Source organism: Pelophylax lessonae (assembly GCF_965119305.1).
Source record: "Pelophylax lessonae genome assembly, chromosome: 1".
In the NCBI taxonomy this organism is placed as follows: Eukaryota; Metazoa; Chordata; class Amphibia; order Anura; family Ranidae; genus Pelophylax; species Pelophylax lessonae.
Genome location: NC_138768.1, coordinates 463,727,664 through 463,740,819, shown reverse-complemented (window position 1 = coordinate 463,740,819; position 13,156 = coordinate 463,727,664). Strand labels below are relative to the sequence as shown.

At 46.3% G+C, this 13,156-nt stretch overlaps 1 protein-coding gene across 1 annotated transcript in view; it reads left to right on the top strand.

Annotated features, from left to right (window-relative positions):
• The window catches only part of GNA15 (G protein subunit alpha 15), a 148,499-nt gene that overhangs the window by 62,584 nt on the left and 72,759 nt on the right, over positions 1 to 13,156 (top strand). The window lies entirely within an intron of this gene.

Genomic DNA, 13,156 nt, shown 5'->3' with positions numbered 1-13,156 from the left:
GGGCAATTCAATTGACGAGGCATTATGCATGTATCTACTGTATCCATATGTCCCGCATATGAAAGTACCTATGTATTTGCAGGGGTCTTTCCTTTTGATTCTCTTAAACTCACTTTGTATGATCCGGTCTTTTTTGGAGGTAGCCCTCCTGAATGCTATCAGAGGAGTTGGGGGTGCAAATCTGCCAACATTTTGGTCCATGGATAGCAGGTGCTAGTATTTTTGCACAATGTTTCTAATTTGAAGATGTTGGTTGGAAAATTTTAGTAATACTCATGACATTGGTATCAGTTTGGTATCAAATTGCAACCAAGATTTGTTATTTGCACACAGGAAAAAGTAATTTTCCTAACAAATTCATTTAAGACCATGTTGCAAAAATGAAAACACCCAAATGAAAGTCTTAGGAGCAAAGCTAAATTTTAGACAACAAAATCCTAATTAACAAGAATTCAACTACAGGTAAGTCTAATTATTCATTAAACAGGTGTCCAGCAGACAGTTGATTATAAAAGGCCATTACTTAACAAAGAAAACCCCTTCCCTTTTCATGCTGTCAGCAATGGTACCACATGGAAGAGCAACGTCACAAGGCCTGAAAAAGAAAATAATTTCTTTACACAAGAAATGAGAAGGCTACAAGAAGATCAGCAAAGCTTTACTTATCAGTCAGAATACTGCAGCAAAAGTAAATAGGGGGAGAAAGTGATTCAGTTGGCAAGTACTGTTTGCAGTGGCATACCAAGGGGGGGGGGGGGCGGGGGGGCGGCCCGCCCCGGGTGCCACACACTGGGGGGTGTCAGCCGGTGTCCTGCCCGGCGTGTTCCGTATCGCTGTGAAGGCAGCTCCTTCAGTCAGCGCTGCGGGGGGGGGGGGGGGGGCGGAACGGCGGCGGGAATAAGGGGCGGAGCCGTGGTGGGAGTAAGGGGCGGAGCCGCGGTGGGAGAAGGGGGCGGGGCCTCAGTGGGAAGAAGGGGCAGAGTCTCAGCCTCGGCAGGAAGAAGGTGAGTGCCGAAGTGTGTGCTGAAGAGGGGGATGGGGCAGCTGCATATGAGGAATTCAACCCCTAGCTCCCTGTCCCCTTCAGTGCTCTCCACCCCCCTGGTTTTCTCTGCCCGCCCCCCAAGTGCTACCTGTCCTCCCCACAGTGCTCTCCATCCCCCTGGTTTTCCCTACCCACCCCCCAAGTGCTACCTGCCCCCCCCTGTGCTCTCCACCCCCCTGGTTTTCCCTGCCCGCCCCCCAAGTGCTACCTGCCCCCCCCCAGTGCTCTCCACCCCCTGGTTTTCCCTGCCCACCCCCCAAGTGCTACCTGTCCCCCCCCCAGTGCTCTCCACCACCTGGTTTTCCCTGCCCACCCCCCAAGTGCTCCCTGCCCCCCCAGTGCTCTCCACCCCCTGGTTTTCCCTGCCCACCCCCCAAGTGCTACCTGTCCCCCCCAGTGCTCTCCACCCCCCTGGTTTTCCCTGCCCACCCCCCAAGTGCTACCTGTCCCCCCCAGTGCTCTCCACCCCCCTGGTTTTCCCTGCCCGCCCCCCAAGTGCTACCTGTCCCCCCCCAGTGCTCTCCACCCCCTGGTTTTCCCTGCCCACCCCCCAAGTGCTACCTGTCCCCCCCCAGTGCTCTCCACCCCCCTGGTTTTCCCTGCCCACTCCCCAAGTGCTCCCTGCCCCCCCCAGTGCTCTCCACCCCCCTGGTTTTCCCTGCCCGTCCCCCAAATGCTCCCTGCCCCCCCCCAGTGCTCTCCACCCCCCTGGTTTTCCCTGCCCGCCCCCCAAGTGCTCCCTGTCCCCCCCCCAGTGCTCTCCACCCCCCTGGTTTTCCCTGCCCGCCCCCCAAGTGCTACCTGTCCCCCCCCAGTGCTCTCCACCCCCCTGGTTTTCCCTGCCCGTCCCCCAAGTGCTACCTGTCCCCCCCAGTTCTCTCCACCCCCCTGGTTTTCCCTGCCCACCCCCCAAGTGCTCCCTGTCCCCCCAGTGCTCTCCACCTCCCTGGTTTTCCCTGCCCGCCCCCAAGTGCTCCCTGTCCCCCCCCCCAGTGCTCTCCACCCCCTGTGCCTTCCAACCAACCCTGCAATGCTTTCCAAACCCCCTCTTAATTCTCTCCAGCCCCCCCACCGTGCCCTTCAGCTCCTCCAGTGCTCTCTGCTTCGCCTGTGCTCTCCGGCCCCCCTAGTGCTCTTCTATCTTCTATCATGTCCTCAGTCTCTGACCAACTCCTGTATCATGTCTGCAGTCTGACCATCTACTGTGTCATGTCTGCAGTCTCTGAGCATCTTCTGTATCATGTCCTCAGTCTCTGACCATCTCCTGTATCATGTCTGCAGTCTGACCATCTCCTGTATCATGTCTGCAGTCTCTGACCATCTCCTGTATCATGACTGCAGTCTCTGACCATCTCTTGTATCATGTCTGCAGTCTCTGAGCATCTCCTGTATCATGTCCTCAGTCTCTGACCATCTTCTGTATCATGTCTGCAGTCTCTGACCATCTCCTGTATCATGTCCTCAGTCTCTGACCATCTTCTGTATCATGTCTGCAGTCTCTGACCATCTCCTGTATCATGTCCTCAGTCTCTGAGCATATTCTGTATCATGTCTGCAGTCTCTGACCATCTCCTGTATCATGTCCTCAGTCTCTGACCATCTCCTGTATCATGTCCTCAGTCTCTGACCATCTTCTGTATCATGTCTGCAGTCTCTGACCATCTTCTGTATCATGTCTGCAGTCTCTGACCATCTCCTGTATCATGTCTGCAGTCTCTGACCATCTCCTGTATCATGTCTGCAGTCTCTGACCATCTCCTGTATCATGTCTGCAGTCTCTGACCATCTCCTGTATCATGTCTGCAGTCTCTGACCATCTCCTGTATCATGTCTGCAGTCTGACCATCTACTGTGTCATGTCTGCAGTCTCTGAGCATCTTCTGTATCATGTCCTCAGTCTCTGACCATCTCCTGTACTATGTCTGCAGTCTGACCATCTCCTGTATCATGTCTGCAGTCTCTGAGCATCTCCTGTATCATGTCCTCAGTCTCTGACCATCTCCTGTATCATGTCTGCAGTCTGACCATCTCCTGTATCATGTCTGCAGTCTCTGACCATCTCCTGTATCATGACTGCAGTCTCTGACCATCTCTTGTATCATGTCTGCAGTCTCTGAGCATCTTCTGTATCATGTCCTCGGTCTCTGACCATCTTCTGTATCATGTCCTCAGTCTCTGACCATCTCCTGTATCATGTCCTCAGTCTCTGACCATATACTGTATCATGTCTGCAGTCTCTGACTGAGCATCTCCTGTATCATGTCTGCAGTCTCTGACCATCTCCTGTATCATGTCTGCAGTCTCTGACCATCTCTTGTATCATGTCCGCAGTCTCTGACCATCTCTTGTATCATGTCTGTAGTCTCTGACCATCTCCTGTATCATGTCCTCAGTCTCTGACCATCTCCTGTATCATGTCCTCAGTCTCTGACCATCTCCTGTATCATGTCTGCAGTCTCTGACCATCTACTGTATCATGACTGCAGTCTCTGAGCATCTCCTGTATCATGTCTGCAGTCTCTGACCATCTCCTGTACCATGTCTGCAGTCTCTATCTATTTATGCTGAAGGTAGGACTGTGCAGGGGAGGCAGAGAGTGCAAAAGGAGGAACTGTGATTAGAGAGACGGGGGAGGGGGCAGACGGCAAGGGGCACTGTGATGGGGGGCTGTGAAATTTGTGCAATAAATATTCTTGAAAACATTACAAATTTCTGTGGGTGTTTTTACATTTTAAAGTTGGGGGGGGGGGGGGGGTGCCAGATATGGGATCCGCCCCGGGTGCCAAATGCTCTAGGTACGCCACTGACTGTTTGTCTCCTGATCTGAAGCCAATCGAACACCTATGGGAAATTCTGAAGAGACAAGTTAAGCATCACTCTCCATCCAGCATCCCAGCTCTAAAAGAGGTCGTTCTTGAAGAATGGAAATAGATAGATGTTGCAATATGCCACCAACTTGTTCATTCCCTGCCTAGACGGTTTGGTGTTGTCCTTACAAATCATGGAGGTCATACAAAATATTACAAGAAGAAGGGAAATAATTTCTAGGAATGGTGGACCACAGAAAAAAAACGTGAGATAAAATCAATGTAGTAAGTACAGATAATAATCATAAAAGTGGAATAAATAGTGGTATGGTAGAACTAATGATCATAAAAAGTAGGGATAATAGTGTATATATATATATATATATATATAGCCTTCATAAGAAACCAATAGAAATAGCAGTGCAAAATGTGCCAAATAACACGAGTGCTGAAGTGCTGATGAATCAATCAAAGTGATCACTGGAAAAATGATCATAAACGATAAGGATAATTGCAATGTGGATATAAAATATTATAGCAATGTGGATATAAAATATTCGTAAATCAATCCTTCTTTTAAAATAAATAGCAGTGCAAAATGTGCAAATATACACAAAAAGTGCTGAGTGCAAAATGATAATAACCAGCAGGAATTGCTGCAAAGTGCCCACAATTTGTCAACACAGGAACCAGAAAGTCCAAATGCAAATAAGCAATGTGCACAAAATAAAGTGCTAATTCATAACAAGTGGTTGTAATGAAAGTTCATTGGTGATCCAGTGACTTTGCTAAAGAAACGCTTCCGGTGACAGCAATGTGCGATTATTCGTGAGCTTTATATCCCAAATCAAGTGCAATGGCTGCTCACCTCCATTAACACTCAAATGAGCATTTTGGTGTAGTAAATCACCATAGGGGACCTCAAGATATTCTCCAATGATGCAGGGGCTTATGGATATGGAGGGATCCTCAAATGGATAGTGCCAAATAGATGTTCCTTTTCCTTCTATAGGATGGTTATGGGTCAGCGTTCTGGCAGATATGGATCAGTGTTCTGGCAGATTCCTAGGACACTCTCTCATCCAAAATGATAAGAGGGGGCTCTCATAGTGTAGTATGACAAATTTAATGGGCAAAAATAATAACACACTTACAGTTAAGAATGAAACAATGTGATGTCACTTCTGGTCTATGGCCTAGACCGGAAGTATCGGAGTACACCGCATCAGCGGTTTAGCTGTGTGCAGCTCGCATTGTTTCATTCTCTTTGAGTATGTTGCGACACTACTGAATCAGCTGCTGATTTCGGTGTTCCACCAATACTCCATCATCTCACCTTTTTATTCTTCACATTTACCTCAGAGATAGCGCATTGGTTCCCCTCCTCTTTCATACAAAATACTAGATGTAGTAGTTTTTGTTGTGGGGTGTATTCGTTTTTGCATCAACTAATTTGAGTAAAACTGAAGATTTTGTAATCTAAATGATATCATTAACCTTACTTTCATGTAACGGAGCTAAACAAATGTTCTGTATAACACAGTTTTGTCAGAATTTTGGAAATTGTTTGTGTTCATTGAGACATTGATTAAAATCTTATGTACATACACTTTAACCCCTTCCTCACAGAGGGTAAAAAAATCTTAGTGCCTGAACACAATCTTTCAGCTTTTACATGCATTAGTAAAACTGTACATATCATCGCAACAACTTTGAGTATCCAGGTGGATTATACCTTGTTTTTTTCCAGGACATAGGTTCCCATTATCAACTGTAAAAGTGCAATTCACAAGTGTTTTCCAAGTGGCGTACATAGGGCAGCCCACCCACTTGACTTGGGCTATGAGCCAGGCGCAATCTTACAATCGTGTTTTTTTGCACTACCATCACACTGCGTTTGGTGTGTCATTCAGGATAAATGGCACCCAATTGTGCATCATACATATTGTGGTGATATGGATAGATGCAGAATCGCACTGATTATCTCCACGATTCCTAATTGCCCAAATGTAAATGGGGCTAGCATTCATCTTGTTTTTACTATAGTGGGTGCCTCGTATGTCCCACAGCCATGCAAAGCTGATCGAGGCTCTCACTGAAAGGAGAGAATGCCTGTCAGCCCCTGCTGGGATTTCTCCCCCCTCCTTCCCCTCACTGACACTGATTCTGTTTGTTCTGCTCCCTCCCCTGAATCCTCATTGGCAGAGGGAAGAGAGCCAATCAGCGGAAATCAGCAAAGCATTCTGGGACATGTAATCCCCACCAAAAACAGCTCCATAGCCTTGTATGAGAACAGAACTACACATCCCAGGATTCTGTGGCAAGAGGAGGAAAAAAGGCATCCATCTTGTCTGCTAAGCAGTCAGTTCACCACAAGGCAGAGGAAGAGACTGGATGCAAAAGAGAGATGCTATCTCCCGGGTCAACTCACCGCATTGTTCGAGACATCCAGCACTCCAGGGTGAGGTGACCATTTGGGTTACGAGAAGAGCCTGCCTGTTCCAGGACGTTCAGTTTGGGACTTGACTGCAGAATTGGTGAGAGAGGACTTGCCCATTTGCAGTAATCCAGGGTATTGTATACAGACATAGTTACTCCACTTTACCCTCACTTGTCAGGCCCTGGATCTCATTGAAGTACTGTTAAGCAGTCACAGTGTCAGCCTTGCTATCTGGATACTGTCAGCATACAACAGTTTACACTTTGCCAAGCAGGAGTTTAAAGTTCAACGTCTGCAGTGGCTAGCTGAAAATACAAGGCCTTCTCCTTCTCCTGTGGACGGAAGTTTCTGCTGCCATACAAACACACACACACATGCTAAGGGTTCTGTGTATGTAGGGTGAATGGGGGGTAGTCTAATTTGGGAGTTAAGCCACCAAGCGCTGAAGTAGGTACAGTGTTGGTGGTTGGGCCTTTGGTGTCAGGAGATAGAAGAGAGAGGTCTGACATAGGAGGAAGTCATTCCTCTACTCTCCTCCTACCTGACCTCATAGTGCAGCCCTCAAATTTTCCACTCGCCTACTCGCATTTTGCGAGTGGAAAATTATGTATGGCGAGCTACTGCCAGGGGAAGAGAGGAGAGGAAAGCCGCCGAAGGATTGGATAATGTCAGCGGCGGATCATCCCGCTCAGCTTTAATTGTAATGGCCGGGCGCTCACCGACACACAGTTCCGTCTCCTAGCGCGGCTTCTTTGATAGACAGAACACCTGGCCAACCAGGACGTGTTCTGTCTATCAAAGAAGCTGGGCTAGGAGGCGGGACTGTGTATGTCAGCGAGCGCCCGCCAATTACAATTAAAGCTGAGCGGGATGATCCGCCGCTCCGACATTATCCAGCAGGACTGATGGAGGGGTTCAAGCCCAAGTTGGAAAAATCGGCAGTACACCCGTACAAGGTAGGGTGGGATGGATGGATGGATGGCTGCTCTGGCTGGGCGTCTGTGTCATGGGAGGTGGAGGGGCGCTGCCAGGAGTGTTTCTGTGACAGGAGAGAGCGGGATGCGCTCTCTCTGTCTTCTCGCCGGGCTTCACACACTCCTGTCAGATCGGGACTTCTCCCCTGAGTCAGAGTGGAGGTGGAGCGGAGGAGAAGACAATTAATTCTTAAAGCTTTGCACGGACAGCTCGGGAGAGATGCGGCTGCAGAAGGGGAAGAAGATTGCGGCTCAGGAAGGACACTGCATGTCAGATCGGGACTATACAGAGTTTGTTATCCCCTCTCCTCCGAGTCAAAGCAATATGGAAAGGGGGCGGGTAACAAACTCTGTATAGTCCCGATCTTACATGCAGTGTCATTCCTGAGCTGCAATCTTCTTCCCCTTCTGCAGCCGCATCTCTCCCGCCAGCTGTCCGTGCAAAGCTTTAGGAATAGGAATCGGCTTCTCCTCCGCTCCTCCTCCGCTCTGACATATGAAGAGGAGGATCACAGAGCGATGTATCTGGTATCACAGGTGCTGAATCTGAGGTCTGTGACATGCTGGAGGAAAGGGTGAACTACACTGGGGTACAAATCTTATCCTGTCACCTCCCAAATTCCCATCTCAGCACAATCCCCCCCCCTCCTAGCACAACCCCCCCATCTCAGCACAGTCCCCCCTCCTAGCACAACCCCCCATCTCAGCACAGTCCCCCCCCTCCTAGCACAACCCCCCCCATCTCAGCACAGTCCCCCCCCTCCTAGCACAACCCCCCCATCTCAGCACAGTCCCCCCCCTCCTAGCACAACCCCCCCCCATCTCAGCACAGTCCCCCCCATCTCAGCACAGTCCCCCCTCCTAGCACAACCCCCCCCCATCTCAGCACAGTCCCCCCCCTCCTAGCACAACCCCCCCATCTCAGCACAGCCCCCCCCCCTCCTAGTACAACCCCCCCATCTCAGCACAGTCCCCCCCCTCCTAGCACAACCCCCCCCATCTCAGCACAATCCCCCCCTCCTAGCACAACCCCCCCATCTCAGCACAGTCCCCCCCCTCCTAGCACAACCCCCCCCCCATCTCAGCACAGTCCACCCCCTCCTAGCACAATCCCCCCATCTCAGCACAGTCCCCCCCCATCTCAGCACAATCCCCCCCTCCTAGCACAACCCCCCCCATCTCAGCACAGTCCCCCCCATCTCAGCACAATCCCCCCCTTCTCAGCACAGTCCCCCCCCCCTCCTAGCACAACCCCCCCGCATCTCAGCACAGCCCCCCCCCCTCCTAGCACAATCCGCCATCTCAGCACAGTCCCTCCCCTCCTAGCACAACCCCCCCATCTCAGCACAATCCCCCCTCCTAGCACAACCACCCCATCTCAGCACAGTCCCCCCCCCTCTTAGCACAACCCCCCTCCCATATTGATCCCACCTAGAAGTAATCATCTTCTCCCCACCCCCGATTTGGGGATCGCCCTTATAGAGATTATTGGAATGGGGTGGGGGGATGGATTTGTGCCAGAACAGGAAGTCTTGGGGCTGTTAAAAAGGGGTATTGGGGGGGGGGGTGTCAGTAGGAATAATGGGTTTTTTTGTGCTAGGGGGAAAATTTTGATGGGGGGAGGATTTGACGGGTAGGATTTGTTCTAGGAGGTGAAATTGGGGGGGGGTTACTAGGATGGTGATTTGGGGGTTCCAGACCCTTGATGGGCACTGATTAGGCTGCACTGATGGGCACTAAAAAAGGTTGTTATTAATATTTATTTTTGTAACTTCTGCATTAATGCAAAAACATTTAACAGTATAATTTTATGGCGTGTTTAGGGGCGGAATTAGGGGCGGGGCAGGGTAGGAGTTGGGTGGGGAAACTGGTGGCGAGTAACCCTTAAGGCCTGGCTAGTAGCTCAGGACTTTAAATTTTGAGCCCTGTCATAGTGTCTATTTAAGTAGAAGGTACCAAGCCAAGATAAAGTTGTAATCTTTAATTCATTGTTTTTGAAGTGTTTACCTCTGCTTCTGGGGTTATTTACAGTTGCAGAATCTCCTAGAAGCAGCCTGATACAATATATTGAATTACATTACTCTTGACCTCAGTTTTTGCTCTCTAGCCAATTAATTTAAGAATATAATGTTGTTATTTGTCACTTTTTCACAGAAACCCTATAGTAATGAAATTTCTGTGTTTCATTACAACGTGTGTGTTTCCATTGGTCTTTACACTATTACCAGGTGTGTCAGAGGGGCTGAGATTGTTCTGGGGGTTGGGGGGCAGAGTGCGGAACCCATCTGACTTAAGCGGCTCCTGCGGGGAGGGGGGGTGGGGGGTATAGTGCTACATTACTATTAATGTTTATCATGTTGTATAAACTTTTGTATTGAATTCCAGGATGAATTTTGCATGTTCCTCTGAGAGACAGGGGTCACCTTCACACCATGCTATCCTTGTTTGGGCTTAATATATATATATAGTGAAGGTGACTGATAATATTGTTGTGCTTATGTTTTGTTTGTGGTTCTTCTTTTTGGAGAGTTTAAAGATTATCTGCAGAATTATACCAATAGAATAGTACACAACAATCAATCTGGCAGTAAATTTGGTTCTCTAATATCTTTGGGTTTTACAGATGTGATAATTTATGTACTTGAGGGAAGGGCAAGATGCTTTTATCAATTGGGAATGAGAGGGATGTATATAATCCTGAGATGTAGATAGAGGTACATACTGATGCAGGTATAAAAATAAAATTTCTCCCTAGGACTTTACTGCAGCAGCAACACACAAAGTTTGTCATAAAAACAACATTCTTTATTGTACAATGCAATAAAGATGACTATATACATCAATACTCTGGTATATCGTATTAAAATATCACAAGTATACAGTCATGTGACTGTGGCACATTTTATATTGATAAAACGAAACAGGAATTTTGGTGCCGCATGTACAAACACATTCGTAGTATGAGGATATGCAATCTCTTTCTCCCAGTTGGCAGACATATTGCGCAAGTTCACAATTTTAAGTAATAGATCAGATACATATACCTTTAAGGAAAGGAGACTGGAAAAAGGCCTTCCTCCAATTAGAGCAGGAATGGATTTACATTAAGGAAAAACTCCCTTCCTGGTTTAAATGACGCAATTACTTATAAAGCATTCTTAAAATGAAAAACAGATTAATTGGTAGGCTACCAATACTGGATATGTTATGTCCTCTTTCTTGTCATTCCCTTTTATTATTTTTTAGGTTTTTGGTTTAGCATTGGTGAACAAAATAATTTTATTAACATGGTATTGACCACAAGATGTCATTTTATGCTTATTATGCCACATTGGGTTTTGTCTTCCAGAGAGGAACCCCCTTCTTCTTTCCATCTTGGGGGGGCCTGTGGTCCTGTGTTTTTGGAGCAGGAAGTGATTGTTCCAGCTGGCATTTTTAGTGCCATCTGGCACTCTCTCCTTCTCCTCTATCGGCTGCTCTCTCCTTGGCGGGGGATGCCTCTTTAAAATGGCCTCCTAGCATTTGGAGGGGGGCAGGGGCTGACTTGATTGCTGTGCCGGCAGAATGCCTGGATTCATTTACATGCACGGTCACTGCCGCGCATGCGTGTGACATCACTTCCATGGTGCTGCATGTACATGGTGACATCACTGCGCTTGCCTTTGTTGCTTTGTTTTTTGTTTGCTCTACCCAGTCAAGCCTCGGAGGACTTGTCTATATGAGGCTCTTCACATATGAGGCTCTTCCCATATGTGAGTATAAACTATGTAATAGTCTCTCTTTTCTTTCTATATATCTTTTTATACCTTATATATTGGGTTATCGCCATTATAGGGGTAACACCCCCTGTGTTGAGCCCCACAACAGTCTCTTCTTACCGGTTAGAAATTTACATTTTTGATATTTGACATCTTTATTATATGTATGTTCCTCTTTTGGTGGACACCTTTAAAATAATTATTTATTTTTTAGACCTCTGCCATGGGTGTTCGCATATCAGCCCCCCAGTGGTCAACACTAGTGGCCCCTTGTGGGCTTTGCACTACACACTGCAAAGTATATTCCCATGGACAATAAGTTTTAAAAGGTTTAAAAAAAACCTAAGTTAAAAATGATATGAATAGTAATAAAAGAGCTTTTAAAAAATATAAAAATGAAGGAACACTATCATCATTTAAATGTTACAAAGAATATAACAGAATATGTAAAATTTGATATGGTCCAGAACTATTTAGACTGAATATAGGTAAATAAAGCACCTGAACCAGATGGCATACACCCACAGATCCTAAAAGATTTGAACTCTGTAATTTCAAAGGCTTTGTTTCTAATTTTTAGGGACTCTTTAATGACTGGAATAGTACCAATGGATTGGCATAAGGCCAACATGGGTGCTTAAATTTAAAAACGATCAAAGCCTTTACCAGATAACTATAGACCTGTTAGTTTAACCTATCTAGTCAATAAGATAATGGAGAGTTTAATAAAAGACCACATAGATGAGTTCTTGCTAGAAAAAAAAATGTTTAAAGCAACAGACAGCATGGATTTATGAAAGACAGAAGTTGTGAAACAAATCTGATTTCTTTTTATAACGAGGTAAGTAAAACCTTGGAAGGAGGGGTGGCTGTGGACGTAGTATACTAGGATTTTGCAAAAGCATTTTATACGGTTCCCCACACACAGTAATGTGTAAGGTAAAGTCTACAGGCTTGGAAAAGTCAGTTTGTAAATGGATAGAAAACTGGGTAAAAGACAGAATTTAGAGAGTAGTGGTCTATGATTCATACTTTGAATGGTCTAAGGTTATCAGTGGTGTACCCCAAGATTCAGTGTTGGGATCCTTACTTTTTAATATATTTATAAATGATATAGGGTCTGGGGTTAAAAGTACCATTTCAGTGTTTGCAGATGACACTATGCAGTGCTATGCGATGGAATAACGTCTATACATGATGTCTCCAACTTACAAACTGACCACAATAAACTATTTAATTGGGCAACTATGTGGCAGATGAGGTTTAATGTTGATCAATGTAAATTTATGCACTTGGGGGCTATGAATATGCATGCATCATACATACTAGGGAATAGGATCTCACACCAAAATTAAAGTAGCATTAAAAAAGAAAGAAAGCTCCATAGTCTAAAACAGCTATATCGCATATTTATTAAAAAACAAAATGTAAACTCACATATAAACTCTTGTAAGGCAGCGTTTAAAATACCCAAGTGCTCCTGTACGTGAATCACCATTCGGTTTGATCACCTTGATTATGCTGCCTCAAACAAAACCAGTCACGCAGAGCCTTAGGAAGTGACGTTATCTCTTTTTATGATGGTGGCTGAAGACTTTAAATGGTACAACAGGACTAACAGATGCTTCCAGCGCCAAGTCTACCTAGTAGATACATTTACAATACCTTTATCAAAGAGCTGAGTATTTTGCTGCAACCTCTCTTGTTTAGAAAGAGGGGTTTGGCCCAAGGTAACATGAGGGAAAGGCTCAGGAATTATCACAAAAATGTAAAATCCGTCCAAAACATTGGGATGGAACCCCAAATGTTCACAAATATATTCACCAAGTGGTTTAGCATGATCAAGGCTGAAAAGTCATGCCTGGTAAATCAATTTGGTAATCTAGTAGTTCCCTTTCAGCAAATGATTATATTTATGTTAGCTACTATGCAAGCTAACATATGATTGGTTGTTGCATGATTTTAAAGGCTTCCTTTCCCATTTTAAGTCTGTACTGTTCTTTAAATTAATTGTGGAGATCCAGCTTATTCAAGGCTTGTGTGATGAAACTGGGCCTGTGCATTGAAAGGTTGACTTGAAGTGTAGAAGATATCAGAGATGGCACAAGTGAGTATAATCCAAATTGGTGCTA